The following is an 18,228-nucleotide window of genomic DNA, read 5'->3' on the forward strand; positions in this document are numbered from 1 at the left end:
TTTGTTGGCAATTAACCTAATTAGTTGCAAAATGTTCTTCTAGCTCTTCCTTTTTAGTACTGCCTACTTTGCCTTTTTGTTGCCCTGCCCTAACTTTTTTGAGATGGGTTGTTGCCATAAATTTCAAAATGGCCCTATTCTTTTGTAGCGGATGGCTGCTACTAGTTACTAACATCCACCATATCACCCTGCTGCCAGACCTTCATCTATCACCTCAGAGACAATGAACAGTAATTTGCGTTGTTTTCTTTTTGTTTATTGGGGGATATAACTTGGTTGGGGGAAAGGGAATATGGGATGCTCATAGAACAAATTGCTTTGCCATCCAATTTAAGTAATTGAACAAATAGATTGAGACTTGAAGAACTGATGAACCCTAACATTTACAGTCACTTCCCTGCATAACCCATGCAGACTATTGCTCCTCCTCTGCATAGACTGTTGCTCCCAGGACTTCTCTCCTCCTGCACAAAACTTCTAATGTAAACTGTTAGCCTTTCTGTCCCATCATCTTCACACACCATCTCCAAAGCCCTAAACCGTCCACGGGAACTTTTTAAACTAGTCGCTAAGACTATGAACCCCTCCTGCTTGGACCCCCCTGCAAGTGAAACACAGGAATTCTGCAATGAGCTATCTGACTTTTTCATCGACAAAATCGAAACGATTCGGGCAACAGTTCAACAGAAAAAGCACACCAACCACATTCAGATACAGCAAGAAGAAGAAATCAACATAAATAACCCACGATCGACGATTTTTGAGCTGGTCCCAATTACAATCGACACCACAAAAAACATCATCGGAAGCCTCCTAGACAACACATCACCGAATGACATCATTCCTACAAAACTTTTGAAAGAATGCACGGACATCTTGGCACCCACCATAACGCACATCATAAACCAATCATTTAGGGAAGGGATAGTCCCGAACAACCTCAAGCAAGGCATAATAAAACCCCTCTTAAAGAAACCCAACCTCGACCCGAAAGACCCAAACCAGCGCAGACCGGTAACAAGCCTCAACACGATCTCCAAGATCATGGAGAAAGCAGTAGTACAACAGCTTCAGCCACACCTGGATGATCACAAACTCCTAGATCCTCTACAATCAGGTTTTCGCCCAGGCCACGGCACAGAAACGGCTCTTCTCAAGATATGGGATGACGCCCTCGAAGCAGCAGATGATGGAGAATCCTGTCTCCTAGTGCTGCTGGACCTTAGCGCAGCCTTCGACACGGTAGACCACAACATATTGCTCACACGACTCAAAGAAGTAGCAGGAGTCTCGGACGCGGCCCTACCGTGGTTCGCATCTTTCCTAGGAAATCGCACTCAGACCGTGAAACTTGGAGGTTTTACATCAGAAACACGGACCGTTACATGCGGAGTCCCGCAAGGATCGCCCCTCTCACCCGTACTCTTCAACATCTACATCCGCCCGCTCCTCAAAATCATCAGCAAACAGGACCTGCGCTACCACTCCTATGCTGACGACACACAGCTTTACCTTCGAATCACCAACAAAAAAGAACAATTTCATGAACTTGGAAAATGCCTCACACTGATCGACAATTGGATGACTGAAAGCTCCCTCAAACTCAACGGATCCAAAACAGAACTACTCACCCTTCACGCAAATAGGAAATCCATTTCTAGGACCACATGGACACCACCCACCATCCTCGGGCAAACCATTGCGCCAAGCAACAAAGTCAAAAGTCTCGGAGTCATCTTTGACGCAGACATGACGATGGATGCACAAATAGGATCAGTTGTCAGCGGTTCTCATCATCTGCTCCGCATGCTACGTAGACTCATCCCCTTCATCCCGGAAGAAGACAGAGCTGTAGTGGTTGGAACTATCATCAACTCACGACTCGACTACGCAAATTCCCTCTATTTAGGACTACCGAAATACCAGATGTCACGTCTACAAGTCGTCCAGAACACGGCAGCCAGACTGGTAACAGGTAAAAAGCCGTGGGAATCAGTCTCCCCGGCCTTGAGATCCCTCCACTGGCTGCCCGTACAGGACAGGGTGACATTCAAGACACTCTGCCTCACCCACAAATGTATACAGGGGAACGCTCCCCAATACTTAAGCGAGAAAATAAAACCCTACGTCACCAAGCGCGTGCTCCGATCAACCAACCAAAACCTTCTCCAAATTCCCAAATCCCGCTACAAATCGAAGGGAGAACGCAGATTTTCGGTCCAAGGACCTCGGCTCTGGAATGCTCTACCCACTGCCATCCGCTTGGAGGAAAACCATCGGGCTTTTAGGAAAAAACTAAAGACCCACCTCTTCTGAAGGACCGGTTTGACTCTGGATGTCAAGCGCCTTGAGGCGATTAAGTTCGCATTTGCTGCGCTATATAAGTCACTCACTCACTCACTCACTCACAAAAGAGATCACTCTGAATAATCCCATATTGCTTGCTGTAATTTAGCTGTACTTGGTTGTAATAAGCTGTGTAGTTACTAGGCCAGAGGTCTGTAATACCTCTCCCCGGTGGCCTAGTAATTTAGCAGCTTGCTTTAGTTGGTGGACTACTGATCCCAGCTAGCCCAACGTGCAAATCCTGTGCCCGCATCGATTTAACACAACTCTCACAGTCTCTCCTCTGGCCTCGCACCCAGCTCCCCTAGTCTGCCTCTTTCAGAAATCCACTGTGTCACACTCACCGACCTTCACCTGCCCAGACTCCATGATGGAGAACTTTAACCGGACATGTGTTGCAATAGCTTCTCCAGACCCTCTTTTCCAGGACACATCCATGACTGTGTAAGGATGAGGCTCCCTCCCAGCTCTCCCAGACTCCTCCACGATCGGCACCCCCTCAGATGGGGATGGTCTCCTCCTGCTATCTAGCATTCCATTGTCCACATCTCCCGGCCAACAACTGAGCTGTTACCTTAGCTTATATGGGATACCAAGTGGGGATTGGTCAGGGCTCCTCACATCAGCTGCCTGTAACTCCAGCTTTGTGCCCTGCCCCCTTCCAGAACATTCTCCCTAGAAGCAGGGGAGGCGCCTCAGAACTAAAGCACAGGTGGTCACACCCACTGCTACAATAACCACTCACTGCCCCCAGATAAAAACAAGCAGGCCTAGCCTGAAGCATATGCCTGCCAAAATTTACCTTCACTGCCAGCTTTCCTCACAAAAAAATCCTCACTCTAGCACCTACCTAGGGTAGAGGGTGTTACACTTTCTTAAAATTGTACAATTGTTTTATAGTGATTGTTAAGCCACTATATTATATTTATACCATCCTATCTGTTATACAGTATAACCTTAATATAGGCTTACCTGTAGCATAAAGTGGTTGTAAAGGGTTTACAATCACTTTAAGTTATACAGGCAGCACAAATTACACAGTACAAACACTGTACTGTTGTTCATGCTTTAAGGGAACAGGATCTATTTTTATTTAGGGTAACAAACGCTTTAAACATTTGATATGTGTATCGGTATGATATCCCCGTCAACGTTCCCTTCTTCCCATAACGAAAATCACCCCAATATTCCACGAGGAGGGATATCCCTGGAATCGCCCAGAAAGCCACACATGAGACCAGCTTACTGCTTGAACAACACAGACTTTAATGTTATATCACACAGCTTATATGTAATTTCCAAAACTGTTACAATGACAAATCTCCGCCCCCCTCACACTGGGGCTTCCATACAGATTATAGGCAGACACGACGGGGCCGATGCTGAAAACACATTTTCTTTAGACAATGACATCAATGACGCTGAGCACTAGCTGTACTGAATACATCAACCAGACCGCTCGACCCCGCATATAGAGAGATAATTACCACAATGAAGCAATCAGAATAATTAACACAAGCCACTTAAACCCAGCTCTCCTTCACACAACACAATAGATCAATTAACCTTTAGAAATAGTGAGGGGACATTAGCACATCAATAACCTGGCTAGCAGGGAGCAGTAAACTGAGACATATAGGCAAATGTATCACAATGGCCCCCCTTTTGCTCCCTGCTCCGGCAAACCCGGTTGGACCTTCCCTGGTCCAGTAGGGTTGACGGGTTCAGAGCTATTAGTCAGAGGTTAACTCCGTTTGGCATGACTGACCTCCCTTGGCAACTGCTTCAGACTCAGGTATGTCACCGGGTCGTCAGATCACACGCCGGTCAGTCCCCAAGTCTTTGTGCGATCTGCAAAGTCATCAGAAGTCAGTGTGAAGACAGCGAATGGGTCTGTGCGCCGCCGTCTAGGTGTCCCGCTATGGGAGGGGGCAGGTTATGGCTCTGAAGTGACAATCCCAGGAGATTCATAAAAAGAAAAAGTTATATTTGTTGAAATGCTGTAGCACTGGTGCTCAGAGTCCGGGGGGGGGGGGGGGGGGGAATCAGAGCCCCATAAGGTCAGCCACCCCCTGCTCCCTCCGCAGCCGCCGGTTCTCCTCTTGGAGCTTCTCCAGCTCCATCTCCAGTTCATGCTGCTGTGACCTCAGGTGGTTGTTCTCCTCCTCCATGCGGCTTATGCACTCCTCCAGCTCTATGTACTCACGGATCAGCTCCTGCTTGCTCATGTCCTGCAGGCTCTCCACGTGGTCCTTCATCATCAGGAACTGGGTGGTGGTGTAAGGGGCCACCGGTGGGCCCTTGGCGAACATCTCGGCACGCATCTGGGACGCCCGCTGCGACTCCCTCTCCTCCAGTCGCTTCTTCTCCTCCCAGGTCAGCTTATTATACGGCTTCCAGGACCTCTTCTTCTTGAAGGGTGGCCGGCGGTGCCTCTTTCTGCCCAGCTCCCTCCAGGGCCCCTCCGGCTCAGGGCTGTCGCCCATGACCAGCTGACAATGGTGTTCCCTGTTGTCCGTAATAACAGATTGTACCATGAGGGCTTCGTAAGGGGTGCCCAATGGTTCTTCCTGACCCAGCTCCTTTGGATCCCAAGCCGAGTCTACACAATGGGCTGCTGCTGGTGGGTGGTACCCAGGTTGAGACCAATTTGACCTGGTGTTGTCATTCATGGGGCAATTCTGCTTGAAGTGACCCAGCTGTTTGCACCGGAAGCAGCGTTGTTCGTTGCCCTCCTGGCGATGATAGCGAGGGCTAGATGTCACCGGTCTGTTAGGAGGTTGGTATCTAGCGGTTGGTGGGTGTGAGGGCACCGTTTGTGGTGGAGGTTGTTCCTGTGGTGTGACCTGGTTCGTCTTGCGAGTATCTGCATATTCATCCGCCAACTTCGCGGCCTCTGGTAGAGTCATGGGCCTGCGATCTCTCACCCAGTCTTTGACGTCCGTCTGGATGTGATTGTAAAATTGCTCCAGGAGCATTAGTTGCAAAATGTCCTCTGCGGTGGTGGCCTGGCTGCTGTTAGCCCAGTTAGAGGCCGACCGGGACAATTGGCATGCCCATTCCGCATAAGAGTCTTTTGTGGTTTTGCGTGAGTCCCTGAACTTCTGTCGGTGGGACTCTGGGGTTACTGCATAACGAGCCAGGAGCACTTCTTTAACCCGGGCGTAGCTATGAATATCCTGATCTGGCACGGTCCGGAAAGCATCAGAAGCTTTGCCTGACAGTTTGCCTGACAATATTGCAACCCAGTCTCCTCTAGCTATTCGGTGCAGGTTACATTGTCGCTCAAAATCCGCCAGGAAGTTATCAATCTCACAGTCCTTTTCATCAAAAGCTTTAAAAGCGCTAAACGGAATCTTCCTTGCGTCTGCTGTGCTGTACTCACTGTTCGTAGAAGGTGCGGCTGCTTGTTGGACTGCTGCCAGTTTTAACTGTAGCTCTGCGTCCCTTATTTGTTTATCCTTCTGTAGCTCTGCGTTTACTAACATGTCCATCACTTTCAGTACCACATCTGGCGTTGGGTTCGGGCCGAACCACGCTAGCTTCTCTCTCATTAGCTTGTTGGCTGGCGATTCCTCCTCCTGAATCACTGGTGTCTCCATCTCTTGTACTGCTGGCGTTGCTGCAATCCCGTCCTCCTGGTCTAGCTCCATTGATTCTGCTATGATGACCCGCTTGGTTTTGTTGCTAGCAATCCTTCCACGAACTTCCAGTAGTTCTTCCAGTGTCTGCTTGGAATCCGGGTGTGAAGGGGAATAGAAGGGAAAAATCCCACTGCTGCCAACCAATTTGTGACGGTATCGGTATGATATCCCCGTCAACGTTCCCTTCTTCCCATAACGAAAATCACCCCAATATTCCACGAGGAGGGATATCCCTGGAATCGCCCAGAAAGCCACACATGAGACCAGCTTACTGCTTGAACAACACAGACTTTAATGTTATATCACACAGCTTATATGTCATTTCCAAAACTGTTACAATGACAAATCTCCGCCCCCCTCACACTGGGGCTTCCATACAGATTATAGGCAGACACGACGGGGCCGATGCTGAAAACACATTTTCTTTAGACAATGACATCAATGACGCTGAGCACTAGCTGTACTGAATACATCAACCAGACCGCTCGACCCCGCATATAGAGAGATAATTACCACAATGAAGCAATCAGAATAATTAACACAAGCCACTTAAACCCAGCTCTCCTTCACACAACACAATAGATCAATTAACCTTTAGAAATAGTGAGGGGACATTAGCACATCAATAACCTGGCTAGCAGGGAGCAGTAAACTGAGACATATAGGCAAATGTATCACAATATGTTTTCTGTGTTCTATTATAAATAAAATATGGGTTTATAAGATTTTCAAATCATAGCATTCTGTTATTATGTAGATCCAGCGTTCCAACTTTTTTGGAATTGGGGTTGTACTACTAAGATCATTGGTTGTCGATTTACAAAGTCTAGGAGGCATCAACTGTGGCCCCTAACAGCTGACAAGGGGTATATTATTTAGTATATGACAGAATACTGTCAGAGAGCTCAGATACACTAGAGAAGAGGACCATAGACTGCAGACATACAACAGGGATGGCTGGAGACTGAAGACACACTAGGGAAGATAGAGAGAGATCACTGGCATTCTAGCCTCTTTAAATGTTTTCCAATACTGACTGTAAAGAGCTGCACAGCAGGTACCAAAGAGCTGCATTTGATTGAAGTTCAGCATTTGGGACTTACATAATGCCCCTATTCGAAGGTAAATTAAAGAAAACTCCAACCTCGAAAGCCAGATTATACCTAATAGTAGGCAATTTTAAAACAAATGTAAAACAGGCGGCAGCATCATTCTTATTTAGTACCTCAGAGAAACACTTGATACCATTGTCACTGTAGCAAATCAGATATGCTAGGACAAAGAAAATCAAAATATGCCATCATTCTGACATAATGGTTGAGAGAGAAAACGAGTTAAAGTAATTGTGTGCATTAATGAAGATATGATGGGTCCCACTGCTAGCAGCAAAATACTCCATATGGACATGCCTTGTAGCGAAATAAGCAAGAAGGGTCAAATGCAGAGCAATCTCAGTTTTGCAGCAACTCTACTGTATCAAGCAGTCAAGCTTTTGTTTCAGTGGACAAAAAGATGTTTATTTCAATAAGTGGGTGCGAATAGTACTTAACATGATGCTATTACAAGTGTAAAATTAATTTGCTAATCTAACCAACAAAGATAAAAAATAAATAAAAAAAAAGTACAAGTGCAATAAATAATACCACTGAGAATAACTACAATTGATATTGTCTTGTTTTTCTCATTAATTTTCAAACATAACTGTCAAATAGTATACATAGTAAGCTTACAAATCAGAACAATACTCAAACAATAAAAGCTCAGATACATGCTGGAAGGGATTATTATAAAGAGAAGAGAACAATTGATAGACTGCCTTTGTTAGTAGAACATATGTCTTCATTTGTAAATATAAATCCTTAGTGAATGAATTTGTCACTGCAGTTTGTAACTTGTTGTGTAGAGGACAGTTCTACTCAGAATGAATGGAAAAGGTTTGTAAAGTCAGATAGCTTGTAATAAGTGATTATTTCTGCATACTGATTGCATCTACTGCCTCTGTAATGAAAAGAAACCTCTATGATCCTCTAAGGAATCTCTTTAATCTTCAACAATATACAGTAAACTGGAAGGCTTTAGTAGGTTGGCGTGAATATTGGTCTGTCAAGCCTAATTTGGTTATATCATTACCAAAAATTTTCATTGCAAACCGATATTTTAAACCTAGATCAGTACGGAAGTAACGGTAAATTCAAACAGTGCAATAACATAACTTTATGAAGGATATATATTGTGCGTGTATATTTTATATTTATATTGTAACTGAACGTCCCACACTCCACTTGAGTGCTTCCGTCATATACCGCTTCCTATCAGTCTGGATATAGATATCAGATATTCCAGCTGCTCACAAGCACACAACGAGACGAGACTTGTTTGTCTGCTGAACATGGAGTGTTTATTAGAACCAAGAATACAACCTTATATACAGTTAAAGAGGAGGTAACCAGAACATTAATTAACATGAGCTAATTAACTAATAATTTACCCAGACTAGGCGACTCATAGATATGACCTTTCAGGGTAGACGTCACGTCTCCTCGCTCACCTGCTATACAATTCACATTATCATAAGTGTAAACACAGGACATCTTCACACAATAGCAGGGTCAATTAGAACAGAGAACAGACAGATGGCTGGAGTTGGTGACATTAGCATCTAACAGTATGTGCCCCAACATTATGAATGAGTCACTCATTTAATTAACCTGTTGAGTTCAGAATCAACGAACAGTAAATAGTTCTTTACAGATATCCTGGAATATATTGTGGATAATAATTACATAATAATCCCATCTCACTTAGTCCAAGATATCATTTCTCAGTCATCCTATATATATATATAAGATACAAAAGGTATTAAAGATATAGCACAGCAGCCCCTCCCTGTTTTGAGGCTCCGTTTACCAGATAGAGCCATCTTTATCCACTTGTGTGACTAAATTTCATGTTGAGCTATTGAGTTCTGTAAACCAACTTTTCTCAACAAAAGGCCTAGAGAGAACTTGTGTACATGTGAAAAACAGCCTGAGCCTGTTGCCACAAAGGGAACATGTGCAAAATATTAATAAGCAATATTTATAATAAAGTGTAAGTATAGTCATAACCTTTTTTGTAAGTTTAGGATGAAGTAGAAAGATTAGAACCCCTGACAGTTTAATTTCTACATCATTGGGGAAAAATTTCCATTGCTCTCTGTCCTATAGATACAACAAGGAGTTAGTGGATATCTCCCAAAGTGGTGGAAATTAATTTTTTAGACAATTGTCACCAGAAAAGAGGTCCCCATCAGAAGATTTCCTCTTACCTCTCATTCTATGGAAAAAAAAAATTTCTCTGTGACAATTGCCAGTACAAATAAAGGGGTGACTCTCCCCAGTGGAGACATATAGGTTTACTCCGGCGTATCAGTAGATACGCCGTCGTAACTCTGAATCTACGCCGTTGTAAATTTAAGCTTATTCTGGAAACCAGATACGCTTAAATTAGGCTAAGATAGGAGCGGCGTAAGTCTCCTACGCCGTCGTATCTTCGGGTGCATATTTACGCTGGCCGCTAGGTGGCGCTTCCGTTGAGTTCGGCGTAGAATACGCAAATGACTAGATACGCCGATTCACGAACGTACGTGCGCCCGTCGCAATTAGTTACGCCGTTTACGTTAGAGATACGCCGGCGTAAAGATAAAGCTGCTCCCTAGGTGGCGCAGCCCATGCAAGGTATGGACGTCGGAACAGGCCTATCTTTTTACGTTGTTTGCGTAAGTCGTACGCGAATCGGGCTGGACGTAATTTACGTTCACGTCAGAACGGCGTACTTTGGAGCAATGCACACTGGGATATGTCCACGGACGGCGCATGCGCCGTTCGTAAAAAACATCAATCACGTCGGGTCACGAGTAGTTTACATAAAACACGCCCCCCTCATCCTCATTTGAATTAGGCGCGCTTACGCCGGCCCATTCATGCTACACCGCCGTAACTTAGGAGGAAAGTGCTTTGTGAATACAGCACTTGCCTCTCTGACTTACGGCGGCGTAGCGTAAATACTATACGCTACGCCGCCTCAAAGATGCGCCCATCTACCTGAATCTAGCTAATAGACAGCAATAAAAATCAGACAGACTAAGGCTGCATTCACACCTAAGCGACAAAACGCCCGACGCGGGACGCTTCTGCCGCTAGAGGGGAGAATTCCCATTGCTGTCTATGGAGATGGTTCACATCTCATAGACGCGCAACGCCTGTCGCCTGAAAAAAAGTCCCGGACCCTTTTTTCCATGCGACAGGCGCGTTTTCCCATAGACAGCAATGGGAATACTTTTAGGAAAAAAAAAAAAAATTGAAACATTTGTACTCGCGGCAAATCTGCCGCTACACGCGAACGCGGCTGTCGCTTATGTGTGAATGCAGCCTTAAAAAGGTTTTGTCTAGATTTTTTTTTTACCTAACAAGAAATTATTTTTCAAATTTTAATTTTTAGCGCTGACCATAAATAATAAATAACAGCATAGACTTCAAATGCTTGGAACTGCTTTATTAGAAGAAAGAAAACGGAGGTGTATCTAGCAAATCACATCCAGTGCAAGGCTTTGGTGAAAGAAAAGTTAATTAGAACCTGAACAAACGAATACACTGTGTTGGATGCAGTGTTAACCCTATGGCAATAAAGCATATTATGAAAGTAACCCTAGGCAATACAAGGCTTAGGGAAAAAATCAATAATAATGAACTTCCTATAAATTGAAAAGACAATTCCAATCCCTAACCACTGCACATTTTTGACAAAAGCAGGAGTTATCATGCCACATCTCTTTTTATTTCTTTGCCAGTAGAAAGCTGTAAAGTATGCATATATTCATATAAAAATGACATCAGCTATAAACCACGTCACTGTAGAACATCTATTGTGCATCTTGAAAATATAAACTACTTCAACAAACGGGCTGAGAAAAAAAAACTTTGATTGCTTCTGTACAGATGAGTACATGGGTACTTAGCCAAGGCTTAAGTAATAGAAATGGTATGAATTAAATCTCAGGTTAAGTGTTCTACTGGGTGACTGAGGATTGCCTGTGATGTTCTGTAATTGCTTGCACTGTGCATTTAAATTAAGTTAAAGTGATTGTAAACCCTCACTTTTTAAATCAACCAAATCAGTTTAAAATAGAAATGAAAGGCAAAACATTTGTGTATAGATAAAAAGACATTATAAATACTGTTTCCTTTTTTCTTTTTTTATAAATGATTACATTCCCTCTGTTCTCAGCTGCATTAGAGCTACAGAAGGAGAAACGGCCATACACTGAACTTCCACGTGAAAGTGCAGGGGGGGGGGGTCGCGTCGGGACAAGTGCGATCATTGGAGGAGAGCAGGCTGAGTTCCTAGCATAGAGAACCGACCGTGCAGTGCTCTCCTGCTTAGCATGGTCAGTTTTATTAGGAAAGCAAAGGGACTGTCAGGAACACCAGGAATTCCACACAAATGAAGCAATACAAAGAGAACAGGATACTATTTCATACAAGTACATGGTACAGCAGGCACATATCATGAATATGAAATGTTGCGTTTATATATTCTTTATGTGATCAACTCCACTGGCTGCAGTTACCTCAATAACCACAAACGTCTGCAGCATTTTACTGCTGTACAATATGCTATGGATCTTTGTAACCTGTTCAGTAGTTGTCAGTCATGACATTTAAAGCTGAACTTTGGGCACAAACCTTTTATTTAAATATGTTTCTCAGTAGCCAAAAAGGGTATCAATTCACTTTCTGTGCACCAATGTCTTTTGCAAACCCAGATATCATCACTGTGGTGTACATAGTATGCACAGAAAGCTGTGGGAGGGGCATAGCAGGCTCTACCCACATACAGGCTGCCTGTAAAAAAAACTACAGGTGGGGGCAGGAACAAGACCAGCCACTGCGCACAAGGAGAGAGAGCAGCAGTGTCCAGTCTTTATTACAGGAAGTTCCTACACAGAGTCAAAGTTTCACCCTGGATTACTGCACAGATCTTGGAAGAAATACACAAAAAATACAGCAGAAATCACATGCCACTTGTATTTAAACAATATTTGAATATCCTGGAGTTCAGCTTTAATAGCAAAGCCTTCTATCAGTCATAGGATATCCTCTTGTAGTAGCATAGGTGTGCGCAGCCTATGGCATTAGGCTGTGCACATCCAAAGCTCATATACACTTATACATACACATATATTCTATATGTGGTAGCTGACGGTGTCAGTAGGTGGGGGGGGGGGGGGGTTTGGTGAAATATCAGGGTTTAAACAGGCCTTTGATGTCTCACTTTTGAGATAGAGAAAGGGACTGAGGACATAGATTCTTCAGTCCCTTTCTCTTCTGCCAAGCAGCAGAGAGAATCTGCACAGCATGATTAGGGTGTGCCCAGGCACACCCTGTGCGCACGCCTATGGGTAGTAGCACCTGGAAGTGAATTGAAGTAGGAAATCGTTTTGGCCCTATGGGTCTCACCTGTTCCCTAAATTCTTACTTTTTATTTACTTTTTGGTTTTCTCTATTTTTTTTTCTTTTTTTCACCAGTATATAAAACAGTGTTGATCGTCAAAAAATGATGCGGGATATGGAGACTTCCTAGTCCTTGAGGCCCATTGTCTAAAACACACTTCCTATGTTTACCTAATGATGACACTGTGTTGACCGGGCATGTGGCTTTATGGTTGGAGATAATCCACTGTATGTTCAACATTGTTGATGTTCCTGTATAACTGTATGCGTGCTGCAATAAAATTCAGACATGCAAAATTTTATTGCAGTGCATCGCAGTACAGTGACATGAATGAAGTGTACTTATGTACATTTAAAAATTGTAAAAAAAATCTGCGGTGAATCACGCACCACACCACCCCCCTACCACAGTTGGGACAGACAGCTGCCAGAGAGGTAAATTGTGAATTCAGCCTACAAAACGATTCCATGAAAAGTAGATTACAGGGCCATTAAAGTGATATTAGACTCATGTTTTAAACACTTTCAACAGCTGATTTAATCACTTAATGTAGCTTATTTGTCTTTTAATCCTTGCTGGAGTTAGAAACTTGACAAATAGTTTACTGGGGAATGTTTATTTTATTGTGCTCAACGTGCTAAACTAAAAAAATCTACTAAAAACACTGAAGGCTTAGTATGACTTTAAAGGTTCACCCTAGAATAAAATTTATTTTTTATTTTTTATTCTATCATAAAATTCGGCATCGTAGAGCGAGCTACAGTATGCCGGTCTTACATTTTTTATCCCCGTACTCACTGTTTAATCCGACCTAGACGATTCCGTCTGCCCACGGGGAATGGGCGTTCCAATCCAGACGGAAAGTGATTGACGGCCGGCTCTGGCGCGTCACGCTTCTCCGGAAATAGCCAAAATAGGCTTGGCTCTTCACGGCGCCTGCGCATAGCCTGTGTGCAGGCGCCGTGAAGAGCCGAGACCTACTCCGGCTGTCTTCGGGGAGAGTGACGTGCCAGGGCCGGCCGTCAATCATCCTCCCTCTCCATAGGCACGCCCATTCCCCGCGGGAGCCGAAATCTACAATGAACGATTACAAGGTGAGTCCGGGGTTAAAAAAAATCGGGACAGGCATACTGTAGCTCGCGCTACAATGCCTGTCTCGATGGTAAAATCATGTCAGTGAGGGTGAACTACCGCTTTAAGTAGTAGATGTGTATGGAATACTTTTGGAGGATAAGAAGACAGTTTATTGTTACTTTAACTATCATGCAGTAATTTAGGTAATTCTGCTTAGAATAACTACAACATTGAGTATACAACACAAACCGAGTTTCCCTGTAGCCAGTTTTAAGCTACTTCAGTGATTAGACAATTTATGGAAGTTTTGCAAATTAACGCAGATGCAGAGTTTCAGGTTTATGTAACATTTTTACAAGAAGATAGTTTAGAGTTTTTCATATATAGGTTACTTGTTAAATAGTTTACTGACAAAATACCTTGGTTTACAGTTGATTCCATCAATAACAAAGCAATCCACTGAGACCGAGAAATTTATCTAGAATTTTTGCCTATAGCATTCCATTTTTCAAACAAGGGAGCTGAGTTATATAATAAGAGATGTAGGGCACATGGCAGGACCATTATCAAGGGAAAAAGAAAAGGACAGGCACACACAGGCATACAGTATAGGCCACAGGCAAGTGCCAGGTTTTCAGTGATGGGCAATTAAAAATGTCATACGAGTACATCATGGGTCTTGGTTCTGGAGCAAGCAAGCAGCACAAGGTGAGGCATCACATGGATTCAACACTGGACCAGATAAGGTAAACAACACCACTTGGGGGTGTATGTCAGGCCGCGTACACACGGTCGGACAAAACCGATGAGAATGGACCGAGGTTCAGTTTCATCGGTCCAAACCGACCGTGTGTATAGCCCATCAGTCTGTTGTCCTTCGGTCCAAAATTTTAAAACTTGCTTTAAAATCTAACCGATGGACCGCTGACCGATCGGTCCAAATCGATGGTTAGTACACAAAAGCATCGGTTCAAAACCTGCGCATGCTCAGAATCAAGTCGACGCATGCTTGGAAGCATTGAACTTCGTTTTTTTTCAGCACGTCGTTGTGTTTTACGTCACCGCGTTCTGACCCGATCGGATTTTGAACTGATGGTGTGTACACACATCAGACCATCAGGCCACTTCAGCCGTGAACCGATGAAAACGGTCCGTCGGACCATTCTCATCGGATGGACCGGTCGTGTGTACAAGGCCTCAGTGTCAAAATAATAGAGGCTGTAAGTTTCAAAATAACAGAAATGCATCATTAGGGTGGAGCCTGTCTCAAATGAGCTACACTAGGAATCCCCAGCCAAGCTCCCCACATATTTCCAACCTTTGACAGCCCCACCTTTGGTAGGTTAATTTCTCTAATTGAAATGAGATGTTAACCTCCATGTCCAATAAGTGACTGTGGGAACAATAGACGAGGGCCATTTTGTGGCAGTTAGTCTCCCGGTTAAGTATAATAATCTACTAATAGCAGTGGCGTATCTAGGGTATGACAGCCATGGCAAGTGCCATAGGCGCCATATGAAGGGGGCGCTGTTGGGTGGCTGGGCAGCAAGGCACTTACCAGGGTCTGAGGGTCTCTTCTTCCCTCCTCCCGAGCTTAGGCAGGATCTCCTTTTCAGCACCTTTGCTAATGGACAATGGCAGCGCTATCCCTGCTGCGTTCAGCCACAGCCCTCCCCTGTTCTCCCAGGCTCTCCCATTCCATCTGGTCAGATTGGCAGCGCACAAAGAAGGAGGAACATCAGTTTCTCCCTCTCCTCTGTGATGAAGGAGAGGCCTTAAGTGATGAAGATTTAATCACTTCCAGTATTGGTTCTGCATTTACATGGCCTTGGAGGGCAGAGGAGGGATCAGGGGTCTAATAAACCCCAGATTTCTCCATAAAAAGGATATGTCAGTACCCAAGGTATCACAAGGGATGATAAATATCACTAGTTTTGTTAGCTGTTTTTTTTGTTAAGGTTATGTGAAAGATAGGTTTCAAATGTTTTGACAGGGGCGCAGTTTCAGTGCTTGCCATAGGCGCTATTTTCACTAGATACGCCTCTGACTAATAGCTGTTATCCGTAACTGGTTCTCTTCTGGTATCTCCAGCCAGCCAAAGACATTAGTTAGGGGATTTAAGCAATACGAATGTTGAATGACAAGTTAAGTCCACAATATCATGCCAATATATAAACAGTTTGGGGAAAGCCACAGCATGTGAATTAGGTCTCTGGTGTATCAAAGGCATCTTGGGCACAGAGGAGAGTCATGTGATCTTCTAGAATTATTTGAGAAACTCCACAAATTGTGTAGTGTGTACCATATACTGCCAATGAGAGAGAAGTTGTGAAAGCGCATATGTCAAAACCAATGCTCCTCTGACAAAAAAAAAGTATGTGAGAATAAAAAACATTTCTGTCTTAAATAAAGCATTTAAAACATTTTGACATTTTGGAGATATTCTATCTATGCCATGTGGACTTTGTCTCATATTAATGTACTACTTTTTATGTATTGCAATTGTTATGCAAAGCATAACTGCTTCCTGCCATTTAAAAATCATAAATTATGTTCCGTTTCCCTGTAGGTAGATCACATTATATCAACTATCAAGCTGTCATTGATATGTTGGTTAAGGGTTGATAGAAAGTTGTGCTGCAGGGTCATCAACATCCAAAAGTAACTAGAGAAATCAGCAATATAAGAAAAACGGAACAGAAGACGGGAAGATCAAGAGGTATGAGATCTCATTTCAGACAGCCATTGTAAAGAGTTTGTTGATGACATGTTGTGTTGATGTGGTAGCATAAGAATTACAATTTAGCACACCATGAATACAATACACGGAACATCCACTTGGCACATTCTCAGCTGCAGCAGAGACTAATGAAATGTAGCGGTTTCTCACATTTAATATGACAAGGTAACAGAAGCTATTAGGGAGCAGTAGAGTGGCAAGCAATATCATGAGCTATATGTAACATACACCAGAAAAAACACATCTTCAGAACTGATAAACACATTATCTTTTTTGGCGTTAAAAAAAATAAATTTCACAGAATTGTAGGCGCCGGCGGTATTTACTTTTATCACACAGTTCACTAGGATACCCAAAATAAGAGTTTGCAGTTGAATTGAATGGTCGTACGACGCTGTACCTAAACAAAATTGATGTCCTTAAAAACAATTGAAAAAATCGTATTTCTTCATCAATTTAGGCCAATATGTACTCTGCTACATATTTTTGGTAAAAAAAATCCCAATAAGCGTATATTGATTGGTTTGCGCAAAAGTTATAGGACCAGACTCAGAGACAACTTACGCCGACGTATCTGTTGATACGCCGCGTAAGTTCTAGTATGCATCGTCGTATCTATGCGCCGTATTCTTAAAGCCAGATTCGCCTGAATTCTGGCTCCATTCGACCGACGTAAGTCTCCTACGCCGTCGTATCTTGGGTGCATATTTACGCTGGCCGCTAGCGGCGCTTCCGTTGACTTACGCGTCGAATATGTAAATAATCTAGATACGCCGATTCATGAACGTACTTGCGCCTGTCGCAGTAAGCTACGCCGTTTACGCAAGGTGTACGTCCGGCGTATAGTTATCCCTCATAAAGCAGGGGTAAGTCATGTTAGGGTATGGACGTCGGAACAGCCGTCGGATTTTACGTTGTTTGCCTAAGTCGTACGTGAATGGGGCTGGGCGTAGGTTACGTTCACGTCGTACGCATTGAGCCGTCGTTTCTTAGGGAGTATATGCAACGTGATTCTAGCATGTGCGCGCATGTGCCGTTCGTACGGCCATGCATTTACATGGGGTCACAATTCATTTTAGAAACAACACGCCCACTACCTGCCTACTTTGAATTAGGCGGGCTTACGTCGGCCTATTTATGTTACGCTGGCGTAAATATGGGAGCAAGTGCTTTGTGAATACTCAGCTTGCCTCTCAATGTTACGTCGGCGTAGCGCATATGAGATGCGCTACGCCGGCACAAAGATACGCAAATGTACCTGAATCTGGCCCATAGTGTCTATAAAGGACAGGTGTTTTTTTTTTTTTTTTTAGTACTAGCGATCAGCGACTTATAGCGGGACTATGATATTGCAGAGGACAGTCAACACACTAACTGACACTGTTTTGACACTTTTTGGGGACCAGTGACACTAATACAGTGATCAGTGCTAAAAAAATATGCACTGTCACTGTACTAATGACACTGGCAGGAAAGGGGTTCTTCTCAGGGATGATCAAAGGGGTAAATTTGTGCCTGACCAGTGCTTTACTACTGTGGGGGAGGTGCTTATACTAGGAGAAGGCATGGATCTGTGCCCCTTCTTGGCAGAGACACAGGATCCATGTCTTTTTTAGTGAAAGAACAGTGATAAGCTTTGTTTTCATGGTCAGACCTTTGTTCTACCTGTGTACAGCAGCATTGGCGGGTGCAGGCGGACATCGGGTCAGCTGTATCTGCCAACCAGCTCCCGCTGTGTCTTATCACAGAAGGAGCTGGAAGCATGCATGTACCCCAGACCCAGAAGTACAGGATCACGTACTAGGTACGTGATCCTGTGCAGGAGAGCTGCCTTGCCGCCGTATACATATACAGTATATGGTCAGCAAGTGGTTCATTTTTTGAGTTATAACAATAACATGCATGTACTAAAAAATGAAAAGGATGTAGGCA

General features: G+C 43.8%; 1 protein-coding gene across 1 annotated transcript in view; it reads left to right on the plus strand.

Annotated features, from left to right (window-relative positions):
- Positions 1-18,228, plus strand: part of NMUR1 (neuromedin U receptor 1) — a 135,146-nt gene that overhangs the window by 27,563 nt on the left and 89,355 nt on the right. The window contains exon 2 of the mRNA XM_040349701.1: positions 16,126-16,275. The gene's annotated coding sequence lies outside the window, so the exon portion shown is untranslated. The remainder of the gene's footprint in view (positions 1-16,125; positions 16,276-18,228) is intronic.

Source organism: Rana temporaria, chromosome 4 (genome assembly GCF_905171775.1).
Source record: "Rana temporaria chromosome 4, aRanTem1.1, whole genome shotgun sequence".
NCBI lineage: Eukaryota > Metazoa > Chordata > Amphibia > Anura > Ranidae > Rana > Rana temporaria.